Source organism: Amblyomma maculatum, chromosome 2 (assembly GCF_055883805.1).
Source record: "Amblyomma maculatum isolate TAMU_Amacu chromosome 2, ASM5588380v1, whole genome shotgun sequence".
In the NCBI taxonomy this organism is placed as follows: Eukaryota; Metazoa; Arthropoda; class Arachnida; order Ixodida; family Ixodidae; genus Amblyomma; species Amblyomma maculatum.
In genome coordinates this window covers 103,004,634-103,017,466 of record NC_139345.1, presented here as the reverse complement: position 1 = coordinate 103,017,466, position 12,833 = coordinate 103,004,634, and the positions used below count along the sequence as shown (strand labels likewise).

Here is a 12,833-nt window from a genome sequence, read left to right as displayed (position 1 = left end):
TCTCATTAGTCACAAAGCAGGAATTGCTACTAAGTACCTCTTGCCTATTCAGAGACTTGTTTGGATCCTTCCACTTGATGTCACTTTTATAATGGTAGTCTGTCTAAAACAAATTTTGGAGTAATTTTTTCTAGATTGTTTCTGGAGCTATCTATTTTTCTCCTAAATGCTCGCAATTTGCGCACATTCTTTTTCGTCGGGACTGCGTATTAATGTTTAATATCTTCTATTTTTTCACGCGGAGGAGTTAAAGAAGTTATTACGTTATTGCATTTTATTTATTCACAACATACTGCTAGCCTCAGTTGAGGTTGTGTCAAGTTTACCAGATTGTATCACACAAAAGGAACAGATTGAAGAGAGTGAAAACTGTTAAAGAAATTGTTAGTGACCATCAGTAACCAAAAACATCGAAACGTGACGTGAAGCTATATAGTCAACTAACGGTACGTTAAAAATAAAACAAGCATAAACTCGCACATCTCAGCTTGAGCAATATACAAATCAATGACACGATTCGAATTCAACGAGCTAACGAATAACAGCACAACACAACTTATAGATAAAGGCAGAATGCGTAGTAATGTTAACAACATCATTCGGCAAGCAATTCCAGTCTCTAGCCCCTTGGAGAGAAAATGAATATCAAAACGAATCTCTGTTGAATCCGTATTAATTTAAATGCTTAGAATGTTTCTTCCGGGGATTGCGTGAAGTCGATGGATACAAAAAGCGACTGGCCTTCATTTTCAGGTAACCATTTAGAACGAAGAATATAAACTTGACATCTATTAAGGTGGCGGCTTGAGCTTGTAGGTAACACATGTCAACTAAAATAGCGCAGGGACAGTACAAGGACAAGCAAGGACACACACAAGCGCTAACTTCCAACAGTTTATTATGAAACGCAGGGCAGTAAATACACACGACGTGGCATTGTATTGCGCAGGCGCAGTAGGACAAACAATTTTCAATGATTTCTCAGATAATTTAGTTCTTTTTGAGATAAAGCAACAGATGGTTTAGCGATGCATATGTCACCTAAGCTATCTATGGCTTCAGCTTCGATTATTTCACGGGTAAGTTTGCTAGGGTTCTTGGTGATGACCTTGCATACCTCACAGGCATAAAATCTTCACACTTTCTGCAGTGCACATCAAAATAACTACCTCTTTTTTTCTTTTACATTGTAACCTTCGCAAAAATAGCTAACATTTGCGCAACCCCAGCTCCTCTAGTGTCGTATCTGAGTGTACTGAACCATTAGTGTCTCAAGTTTCCGTGAACATCAGTGCGTCAAACTTGGCGCCATGTGATTTCAATAAGATCTGTATACCATCCCATTTCGGCAGTGTAGATTTAGCACTTAAATGAAATACTATGAACAATTTGACAACTTAATTGCTATCAACCATTTCTTGCTTATCTTACGGAAGATTCGACATGACTTATCAACGCAGGCGTATACAAAAGCCTGTGACGGAGAAACGGAGAAGTCTGCCATTGCGCATGCAGCCTTGTCGAGGTCACTCTTATGTGTGATTGAAACGACGGACAACTTTTCGGTTTGGTTGCTAAGGTTTAACGTCCCAAAGCGACTCAGGCTATGAGAGTTGCGTACTGGAGAACTCTGGAAATTTCGACCGGATAACTTTTCACTGTGACGAGCAACAATCGAGGCATTTTTCACCAACACAAATCTCCACTTGTGCTCGCGCTTGAGAGCAGTGGCCCAGAGTGGTGTTGACTTTTTTCTACTTTGCTTTTTCTAGCAATTTGTCACCCTCGTCGTGTGTTTAGAACTGGACGTCAATGTTTGTGCGGTTTTTGTTCTTAGTTGGTACCCTGTGGCATGAACTGGCTCCCCCCTCACGTTGCCAATGTTTTTCCAACTCTCAGGAATATCTTCGTTTGGCTTCTACAGCACACCTTTAATTTCTTCGTTCCTGTTCCGTGTGTTTGTTGAGACTTCGATATGTTGGTTTGGGGATCAGTTCTTTTCGGCGGCCTGGAATTTTTGCCTCGTATTTCATTGTCATTCTCCAGTGGGCTGTTTTCTTTTAGAGTAGTTGCGAGGGGTATATATATATATTTTTGTTTTGCTTCATCAAGCGCATCACTACAAAAATCCAGGCTTGCCTTGATTTCCTCAAGCTTAGTGCGTAAGATATGCGCTCCTCTAAGCAAAGTTTCTCTCCATTGTTTTTCTGTGCAATTTCAGCTACGCTTACAGATAAAATTTAAACAGTAGGAAGCTACAGTTTCAGCTGTACATGTGACGCCATGTGGAAGCCGCCGTGTCAAATGGTGGAATTTCAACCGTGGCCTCCGTGATGAGCTTCAGTACAGAGGCACGCTTGATCGCGGAGGCCACAGTTTTGCGGCGCGATCTGACAGTTTTGCCCTATTTAAGCCGGGTTATAACGAGTGAAAGCACCCGCTGCGGTGGCTCAGTGGTTAAAATATTCGGCTACTAATTCCGAGTACCCGGTCGATCGAACTCAACTGGCAAGAATCTACTCCGATGCTTTTTTGCTTTTTTAGCCTCTCAGCACTACATGATGTCACGGTCGGTAATTGCTCAGTCACAAGTTCCATCACTTTCTCTGTTGTCTAGTGAACTTGAAACGCCCTACGAGGAGACTCGCGCGTTAGAGCAGCTATACAGGACTTAGAGTACCCGCGCGATGCCACGTGGTTGTGACCTCACGAAACCTCTTTGCCAATCATAGCGGCGTTTCAAACAAGATCAGGGGAAGATCTTGGACTGATGGGGGTACGCGTATGAGTACTTTTACACTAGAAGGAAGCGAGCTGCGGCCATTTCATCTAGAATGTCTTCTCAATTTCAACCGCACCTCTTACGTACTGCCACCCTCCCCCCTCCCCAGAAAACAGAAATAGAAACAAAAAAAGCCCTGCCTCTACTTTTGCTAACGACTTTGTCATATCTACTTGTTAAACACGGTGTGCTACAATTTGAGCTGGCTACTAGGAGGTCAAGTGTTAACACTTGAGCGCACTATTTGCTCAAATGATAGGATTCTCAAGTGTTTACATCATGAGAGCCCCTTGAACTAATCTGCTGAGACTTCGGAAGCGGCAGTTGTTTACGACAGGTAAGGCAAGTCCGCAAGCCTTCTCTATCTCCCTTCTTTCCTAACACATCTACCGGAAAAAAATGTCGCTGTAAAATGGACGAGGCAGTTGTCCACTCTCTCGCGTTCTCATGTGCTCAATGAATCATTTAGTGCACATCTCTACAAAATTGTTGCCGAACAAAACTCCGTGCGGCAACCCGTGTTCGAGTACATCTTCAGAATTTAAGCAATTGGTTTGCAACTGCTGCGCTGAAGATAATGGGTTGTGTCGCAACGCATGTACAAATACTTTTTTTGATAGGCTTTACTTGGAGTTAGGCTACGAGACCTAAAGCTATCTTTGATGGCGCTTTTGGGCTTCATTCGTTGCACTCGCGGCTCCAGAGCTAAAGTGTACACCTTTACAGCGAATCGACATTGCTCCTGGGTGAAGATGTAAACGTTGGGAACATTTTCAGCGGGTGTTGAAAGCCTTCTGATAGCAGGAGCGTCACGTTCCATTGTTACTTTCAAATCCTGCTTGCAAAGCCTACCATCATTCAACGTACTTTATAAAGCCTCTTCAGTACACCCTTTCACAACAACCCAATTGTTGAATGTACTGTGGAAACGAGCGCTCAAATAAAGTTTGTTTCATTTTACGATCCTCACTTCTGAAATATAGTTTCGTGCTTGGGATCTGGAAAAAGAGAATGTAGCGGCCACTTCACAACTCAATAATAGAAACGTGGGCAGTGAAGAAATGGTTTCAGGCAGTTTTTTTTTTTTTTTTTTCAATTCTAATATAATGAAACATAGCCCTTCAGTTAGAATATTTTGCATGAGAAACATGTGCATTTCCTCGAGTAGTTCCTCCACAAAAATGTGTTAGCAGTAATGTGGAGAAACATTTTGCTGGCGGGAGAAGAATGGCTTACACTGGGGTGGAAAAGCGGCACTTTCTTGTCCTTGGAGAGAATGCGAGAAAGCAAAAGATAGCAATAGGTTTTTATATTGGAACTACCACTAGGCTGGAGGGAACAGGTTGACCACCGGACATGTGATCTATGCTCACTTCAGTCAGATGTGCGCATACATCAGACTCCAGAAAGCGTCTGCTGCATAGCACACATGTGACATTTGGTTACGACCGGTTTGAACAATATTCTTTGTGACTAGCAGTTCGTAGCATCCAGTAAACAGTAACTAGCAGCCCCTCCTGGTATTGGAAAGCGAGAGCATACACTAATAGAGCAGTAAGTAATGCGTTAAGCTTCTCCGTAACACAGTGATTTGAGCTAGTTGGTTCATCTTCGATATTTTACCGGCGCGGCGACAGGGGACGAGGAACAAGAAGAGATGACAAGACAAGCGCTCCGTACGCATTTCTCCGTACGCACTCATCCAACGAAGCCTTACAGCCGTGGCGAAATTTTATGGACTCAAAACAAACAGAGAACCGCTCGTTTCACCTTGCTATATATAGGAGCATGGTAAAGAATTTCACGTGGTCGAACATTAACCGGCGCTCTTCATTACTGTAACTCTCATATCACGTGCACAGGTTTGTTTGTTTTGTTGTTTGCTTCTATTTAAGGCATAGCCAGATGCGGAAAGCATTTGCACAAGTGAAATTGGCGGTGACATACATTGTTATCGAAAACCTGCTGGGTGTTTTCCTATGCTCCCGGTGCAAATCCTTTTTTTGCGGGGTGCATACCCTCTAGTATTGCCTTCCCTTGTCGCCAATGCATGTATCGCCGGATCCTAAACCTGAGAAAACGATGTTTAGGCTGAAGGGAAGCTTAGCGGTAATGGGCTGCATCCCTCTAAAGCGAAATTCGCGCCATTGCGAAAGACTTGCTTACGTTATAATCGCACTCAAGATGAACCTGAATCGCCTTTTTAAAACAATCCCAGAAAAAAAAAAGAAGCCCGATCTTTATTTTCATACAGCCGCTCAAGTCAAGGATTGTTATATGTAACGCAAATGCGATGAATGTGTGGCATTATTTTGTGGGGAATGGAAATGTTCCAACAAGAAACAAGGAGGAAATGGGCAAACTTTGAGAAAAAGCGCTCTAGTGAGCCTTCTCTGGAACTGAGATTTGTGCGATAACTGCCTGTATTGGCTTCCCCAGTACTAAAAGCGCATAAAGCATGCATGCATTGATATAATTAGAATGAGTTTTTTTATTAATGAGCCCAAACCTTCGTCGCTTCCAGTGACTAAGCAGACCATGACATCAACGCTGCTGTGTTCAAAATTATGATATTGAGAAAGTTGGATCTTGAGGGATCACAATAATGAAGGCAACGATTTCAGCGCTGAAATAGAACCAAGGCTCGCGCTTTCAGTTGCGTATCGAGGCATCAACTATTGCAGGAATGGAATTCATTCAGGAAGGTGTTGTGCTTTGTTCCTACAAAGAATGCCAGAATAGATCGCCAGAAAAAAATAATAGAAAACCATTAAACACCGCTTATTCGCCCTTGTAGTGTAAGCATAACTCCTCAATTGTTCTGCGAATCTTACATTTCCCTAGCACTATCAAGCAAGCCGTTTACAACAGGTAGCAAAGCACTGAAAGTGGTAGGCGAATATGTCTATTTGGAACAGGTAGTAACCTCAGATCCGAATCAAGAAAGGGCAATAACTAAACCTAGGAGAATGAGATTGGGATTGGAGGAGCATTTCGAAAGTACTTGCAGATTACGACTAGAAGTTTGCCGTTATTGCTCGAGGAAACTATACAACAGTTGCATCTTACCGGTACTCACATATGGGGCTGAAACGCGGAGAATAACGAAAAGGGTCCTGATTTTAAGTTGAAGACGATAGAGAGAGCGATGAAACGAAAATGGTGGGTTTAACGTTAACAGATAGGGAGCGTGCTAGTAGGTCAGGGAAATAGCTCGGGTTAATGGCATTGTAGTGGAAACTAAGAAGAAGAAATTGGGCATAGGGAGGGCATGTAGTTTGAAGAGAAGATAACCGATGGTAGCTAACGGTAACGAATTGGATTCCAAAGGAAGGAAAGCGTAGCAAGGGGCGACAGAAAATTAGGGGGGGGGGGGGGGGGCAGATGAGATTAAGAAGTCCGCATGGGTCAAGTGGATACAGCTAGCACCGGAGCGGTTTAATTGGAGGAATATGGGACAGGCCTTCTCCCTACAGTTGGTATAGGCTGATGATGGTGCTGGTGGTGATTATGATGATGATCAAGCAAGCGCCCTCCTTTTTCTCGCCGCCGGTCCGGATAAAATTATTTTTATTTGTTTTCATATTACCATTTTGAGTGTAATCATGAAGCGAAGCAACAGGGACGCGTTCTTCTCGCTCCCTCAGCTTGTTAGCACTTTTATTGCTCGACTGTGTCGAGGAAAGTTCTGTTGTTGCGCACATTATGCATTCATGCAGCGTGCAAAAGAAGATGAACGTGCTCCAGTTGCACAGGCTCAATGGCGAGGACGTGTATCGATCGTCCTGTCTGTTCTGCTCGATCGTGAGTGCGTTCATAAATGGGATCAGAAACGTGAACCATTTGCTCTTGAACGTCTGAGGATGGTTCGATCGGCTCGCCGTGAATGGTGCCTTGGTCTCGAAGACTGCATTTAGCTGAGAGCCAAATGCATTGATCTCATCTTGGGGTCGGACTCCGCGAAATTCTCCATGCTTTTTACTGTGAATAAACTGATGAAAATCGTAAAAACATTTTAGGGAAGCAAGTTTGGTAAATCAGTGGTGGCTTAGAGACATTTTATTGGCAGCCACCTTCATTAGCTATCTTTTTGAACCCTGGTGTCGAAGTAAGAATCCTCCCTTCTCTCTTGCCATACTCTGCTTCAGTTATCCTTTGATTCGGGAGAGGCTCTTGTTAGTTGTTTCACAATGCGCACAACACCTACCTCTGAAGTATATACGTGGATGTATTGCACTACAAAGTTGTCGATTTCATTTCACATTCCTTTTATTTACCTTAATGACCTCACTAGGAACATAAGAGATATAGCAGCAGGTAGTAAGCAGAGTACTTTAATGTTATTTTAACCTTACTAAGCCGAGCCCTGGTTATTAGGGACAGGTAAATGAAGAACACCGAAATGATCGAAACACATCAGGTTCTCCAGCGCCCGCTGAAATCTGTTCACGAATTCCTTTCGTTTCGTCTAAGTGTGGCCTGGAAGCTAACCTCCCAACTCGTGCATGTCTGCAGACAACTATACATCCACACTGCCATTGCTCACACTCATTTCGTAACTCACAATACCAGATTTTAAGATTTTATGGACGGTTTCTGCTTCGCGCTCTATTCGTTTGGCTGCCCTGGTGACCATATTTTTTTTTTATTATGTGTTGACTGGGAAGTAATATAACGCACATTTATATGCATTCATTTGTTTCTCGAATTTCACAGAACACCTTTGGTTGGCTACAGGCATGCGAAGATAGTCGACAGACTTCTCTGACTCGGCGTGCGCCACTCAACCCGTTTTAATAACCAGGTAAGTGAGGTGCTCGAGCCCGTTCCTCGAAGTCACTGATACCGAAGGCGTGACAGTAGAGCTAGTGTGCAAACTACCGAAGGAATGGTTGGGTTAAAAGAGCTCACATGAAGTGGTAGTTGTAGTAAGAGATAGCATTCTTGCCTAAGATACTACAGGCTCCCTTTCCATGCTGGAGTGTATGCAATGCACTATAGTGTCGCCGTGTGCATTATTCTGCTCCCGCAAAGTCTTGCAAGTTTTCTTTTTTCTATATATAGAGCCAGAGCAGTCTGAAGCAGCGTCAGCCTCCTGATGCTCTCCCATGTTCGCCAAGCGAACCACCACTGTTCTCTCACCCGTCAGAACGGAAAGAGGATAAGGGGGGGGGGGGGGGGGGGCATTTACCAGAGCGCGCCATCGCTTCGCTATATCAAAATAGCGGCGTACACCGCCGATGCCGAAGGGGCTGCGGCCAAGGAAAGAGCCAAGAGCAAAGACATATACACCGTTATGCTAACTGAAAAAGTGACTCTCTGGTGAAGCAGGAAACAACAAAAGTTAAGAATAGCCAGAGCCATTCTCTTGCGCGGCCGATCGATGATGATGAAGTAGCTCACCTGACGTTTCGCGTTCATGACCTTTCTTACCAAGTGTACTGTGAACACAGCCGTGGATGCCGATGTCATGGATGTCATGAAAAGGCAAAAGCCAGCCAAGAACAACGAACTCTTTATCATAAATGTTGAGATCACGTGGTACAAAACCATGTGATTTCAACACTATAGCCAAACGGGCGAGTTGGTGGAACACATTGGATGGAAAAACAGCACAAAAGACAAGCACCAGAGCAAAGAAACACAAGACGTCTTGTGTTTATTTGCTCTGGTGCTTGTCTTTTGCACTGCTTTTCCATCCAACATGTGATTTTGATTGCTGGATCAATGATGCTCGTTAATCTTTAGGGTAAAAACAATACCATTAAGGATTGAGAGACTGGATATCCCGAACAAGCTTTCATATACCACCCGTATCGGCAACCGAAAAGATGTGGAACTGAACTGCGAACATAACATGTTGTAGTACGCTGCGAAAGCCGAAAGCAGAGCCGTGCAATGCAGATAAAATCACTCAGATATCTACTGATCCCGGCTGTCCCGGTTCTACTCGTGCGAATGAGCCCCCATGCTGCATGCAGATGCATGCAGGCTTTATTTCGAAGTTGTGTCAATATTTACCAAAAAGCTGTTAGTGTATTTCGATTAAATCACAGCAGCACACTGCCCAATGCTTAAACGCACGCACACAAACAACATCTTCAGCACAAGCGATAATATTTTTACAGCTTTACATATATAATTTGCCATGTCGTCTTCAGTAAACTTCTGTTTGAAGCGCGAGTTGAAGAGTCCAGAGAAAAATTCTTCTCGCCTGTTATAAGCATTTAAGTAAGCGATTTTTAAAATGAGGGTCCAAAATTAACTGCAGAAAACAAACATTTAACAACGTGTTTCTTGGAACGGCATTGCAGGTTACGCATTTTTTGTAGATGGGTAGGAATGTTAAAATGCATATTTTCTTTTGATGTATCGCGGAGGCACGTCCTTTTAAAATATAGTAAATCACTGCTATTTCTGAAGAGCAGTGGCTTTCAAATAGAAAAAAAAAAAATTCTTGCACACGTCAACCGCTTTTTCAGAGAGAAGTACTCCGCTTCCTTCAGAGTCAACACAGCCACTAGTCACAAGTAGGCCTCAGAAATAATGGAGAATTACAGCTGTCAACAAAGGTCTACACTTCCATTTTCGTTCCGACTCATCAAGAGTCGGAAACGTTAAAAACCCGAAGCGAGGCTGTAGAATCGATATCTGGAATTCATCTCAGGAAGAGAAAATCAGAGAGCCAAAATAAAGTTTAATTCATTCCGAGAACCTCACTCTTCGCATCTTGAATGACACGTGCGATTTTTTTCAAATTCTTATTTCGGAAAAAAAAAAAGTAAAGCCTCTACCCGACAGGAAAAGAAAGCGCGCCTTGGTTGCTCGCTTTCGGTGGATTATGTACGAATCTACACATTCACTGAACTTAGGGATCGTTTAAAGAAAACAAAAATGCTCGATTATATTCAAGCGGAGGGCTGTTTTTCTGTGACGCTCAAGCAAACCAATAAATTTCTCCAAATATTCGGTAATCGCACAAACACAGGCTTCATATGCACCTTTACCGAGCACAGAAAGAGGGCCAATTTAAATCAGTTCAAATGTTCTTTGAATGCTGTTGCGCTCCGGCTGAGCTGGTGTTCTGAAAATGATGCGAATCAATGCGGGGTAACAGTTTTGAGTTACGTAAAACAGCATGTGCACGCGTGTAGTAATAATCCAGTTTTGGTATATTTACGTTAATAAGCATCGCGTAGGATTTTTGTGATACCGGTACAGTAACGAATGGCAATATTTATTTCCTGGACCCTCAGAAGGAAAGAAATCAAATTTTCAGAATCAATCCGACAAGCAGCTTTTGTACAGCGCTGTTATCAACAGCTTTGTGGCGTGCAAGGCGAAAACATTCGCGCGTGCACGTTCGCCGCCAGGTGTACATACAGTGGTGTCATTATGTAATTACGCCGAGCAGGAACTCCTCATTTGGCCGTCGACAGGTGTCACACGGCGTGTCGTACACTGCACATGTCAACTGCTCCAGCTCTCTCCCCTTCCCTCCTTCCCCTTTATTTTTCTTCTCGAGGCAAAGTGCGACAAATGTATGCACATTTAATAACAGGAACTTGAGTGTGCTCTAGACAGTGCAGAAATACCGTCGCAGTCGCCGCACTGGATGCGCGCTGGTACAGGGTGGGTGTAAACCCTTATTATGCTCGCAGCGCAGTGGCCTTCGGGTGCGTAATGGTATTTTCTGAGAGGGACCGCGAAAAAAAGTTGCGACTCTGGGGAATGCCATCAGCAGCATCACGGAGCTTGTCTGTGTTGCATTTGCATTGGTAACAATCTCTGTGCTGCCGCCCCCTCAAAGCTTGTAAATAATAAACTTGCTGCAGCCTTTCTTCCGCAGCGTGCAGACTACCTCTGGCCTTTTGCGAGTTGCGTCGCTTACGTCGATATCGTTGATATCAGCCTTCATCACTTCAGTTTTGAATTCATCAGGTACACAGGCTTTCAGACTTCAAGATGAAAAAATTCATAAATAAGTAAAAACGTTTGATATCTTGTTTTTTTTTGGCAGCAACTTTCTATAGAGACATGGTTATGCAGAAGCCGAGAAGACACGCACACATACTGGCGCATCACTGAAAGCTCCACCATTTTCGTATAATTTATGTTCTTCTTATCGTTTTCGTTCAGGACTGTTTGCTTCTAGGATGTATTAGTTTTTAATTGAGGAACATACATTCGCGCAAATCCTCTTTCCTCTCTACTTGGTGTACTAAATAGCAGGAATAAGGCGTCCCTTTTTGATCTTCATTTAACCCAAGCATGCCAAATGTCTCCCACGAATTCTTACGTGTTGCCCTACTTGCACTTCTCTCGCGGTCTGAAAATGAGGTCGCATGTATTGCGTATCCGATCCGCGTATAGTGTGACCATGGCTATAGCCTTCAAGTTGCGGTAATTGTTCCTCCAGTTTACAAAACCCGAGTGCAGATAGAATCGACGACCAAGGCCAAAGCTGCGATCAATTAGCGCGAATATTTCGAGAACTAATGAGGTTCCACTCTTAAAGTAAAATCACACCAGGAAGGCTTTCTGAGCGAACAGGGAACAAATGTGGCCGTCGGCAAACACGAGCCGGGCTCCCTGATGTGGCATTTGACCGCCATCTAAGCTCATGGCATAGCTCTTTTCATGAACATCAACGAAACTATATCCAGCAACATGCTGTGTGGAAAACACACGCATGGCAACAGCTTCAACCTTGGTGTATAGATACAAGGGTAGTCAAATGTTCCCAGGCCCCTGGGTCTATTTCTGAGCAGTATAGTCAGGTAGTTACAACGGCCCTAAATTTCAAAATGTCTGTGGAGGGTAGAAGTGTTTTTTTAACCCCAGAGATAATTGATAATTTTAATGGGAACTCAAGAACCAGAATATGCCGACCAGAAGCAGAACATTTGGTCTGGGAACTTTTGACTACCCTTGTAAATCTGCGCTCTAAAATTTGAAGAAGAGAATTTGTGCGGGATCTCTAATTGATAAAAATAGCATACACACGTACCCTGTTGATACTGGAATTTCAAGCCGTCTACCGTGTTTATGCTTCCCGTGGGCTCGTCGCCTCATTTACTAACGTTCGCAGAAGCATTGTATCATTCGCAGCTAATAAATTTACCAAACGCGATTTGTCCCACATTCCCGATTATTTGTTCGGTTTGAACTAAGCACAAAGTGCAGCCTCAATCCGTATACTTGGGTGTAATAATATATCGATTCCATTTCACCAGAAAAACAATATTTATGTCATCACCTTCTCTGTATTTGGTTGGCTGAACTTTGTTTATTTAAATCAATAAGTTGCATTGCAGCACGTTACCGAAGTCTGTACTACTGGGCGACTTCAATGCCAAGGTAGGGAAAAAACAGGCAGGAGACAAGGCAGTAGGTGACTATGGCATTGGTTCTAGGAATAGCAGAGGGGAGTTACTAGTTGAGTTTGCAGAGCGCAATAACTTACGAATCATGAATACCTTCTTCAGCAAACGGAAGAACCGAAAATGGACATGGAAAAGTCCTAACGGAGAGACTAAAAATGAAATCGACTTCATAATGTGTTCAACCCCCGCCATTGTGCAGGATGTAGAGGTAATCGGGAAAGTTCGATGTAGTGACCACAGGATGGTGAGGTCCCGAATTAGCCTAAATCTGAAGAAGGAACGCAATAGATTAGTAAGAAAGAAACCCATCAACGAATTAGCGGTGAGGGGGAGGGCAGAAGAATTCAGGATCTCGCTACAGAATAAGTATTCAGCTCTAACTGAGGATGGCGACATTACCCTAGAGGCAAGGAACAATAATTTCAGAGATATCATTACTGAGTGCGCGGTAGAAGTAGGCGGTAGGATAGTTAGAGAGGATACCGGTAAGCTGTCTAAGGAGACGAAAGATTTGATTAAGAAACGGCAGAGTATGAAAGCTTCCAATCCAACAGACCAGATCGAATTGGCCGAGATATCAAAGCTAATCAATAAGCGCAAGGTGGCCGATATAAGGAAGTATAACATGGAGAAAATTGAGCATGCTGTAAAGAACGGGGGAAGCC

At 43.4% G+C, this 12,833-nt stretch overlaps 1 protein-coding gene across 10 annotated transcripts in view; it reads left to right on the top strand.

The window, feature by feature from the left end:
* Positions 1-12,833, top strand: part of LOC146199434 (calcitonin gene-related peptide type 1 receptor-like) — a 361,106-nt gene that overhangs the window by 164,190 nt on the left and 184,083 nt on the right. For 8 of the 10 annotated variants that reach the window (XM_084594921.1, XM_084594913.1, XM_084594915.1 and 5 more), the window contains one exon: positions 7,499-7,586. The exons of the other annotated variants lie outside the window; for them this stretch is intronic. The gene's annotated coding sequence lies outside the window, so the exon portion shown is untranslated. The remainder of the gene's footprint in view (positions 1-7,498; positions 7,587-12,833) is intronic. 10 annotated transcript variants of the gene reach the window in all.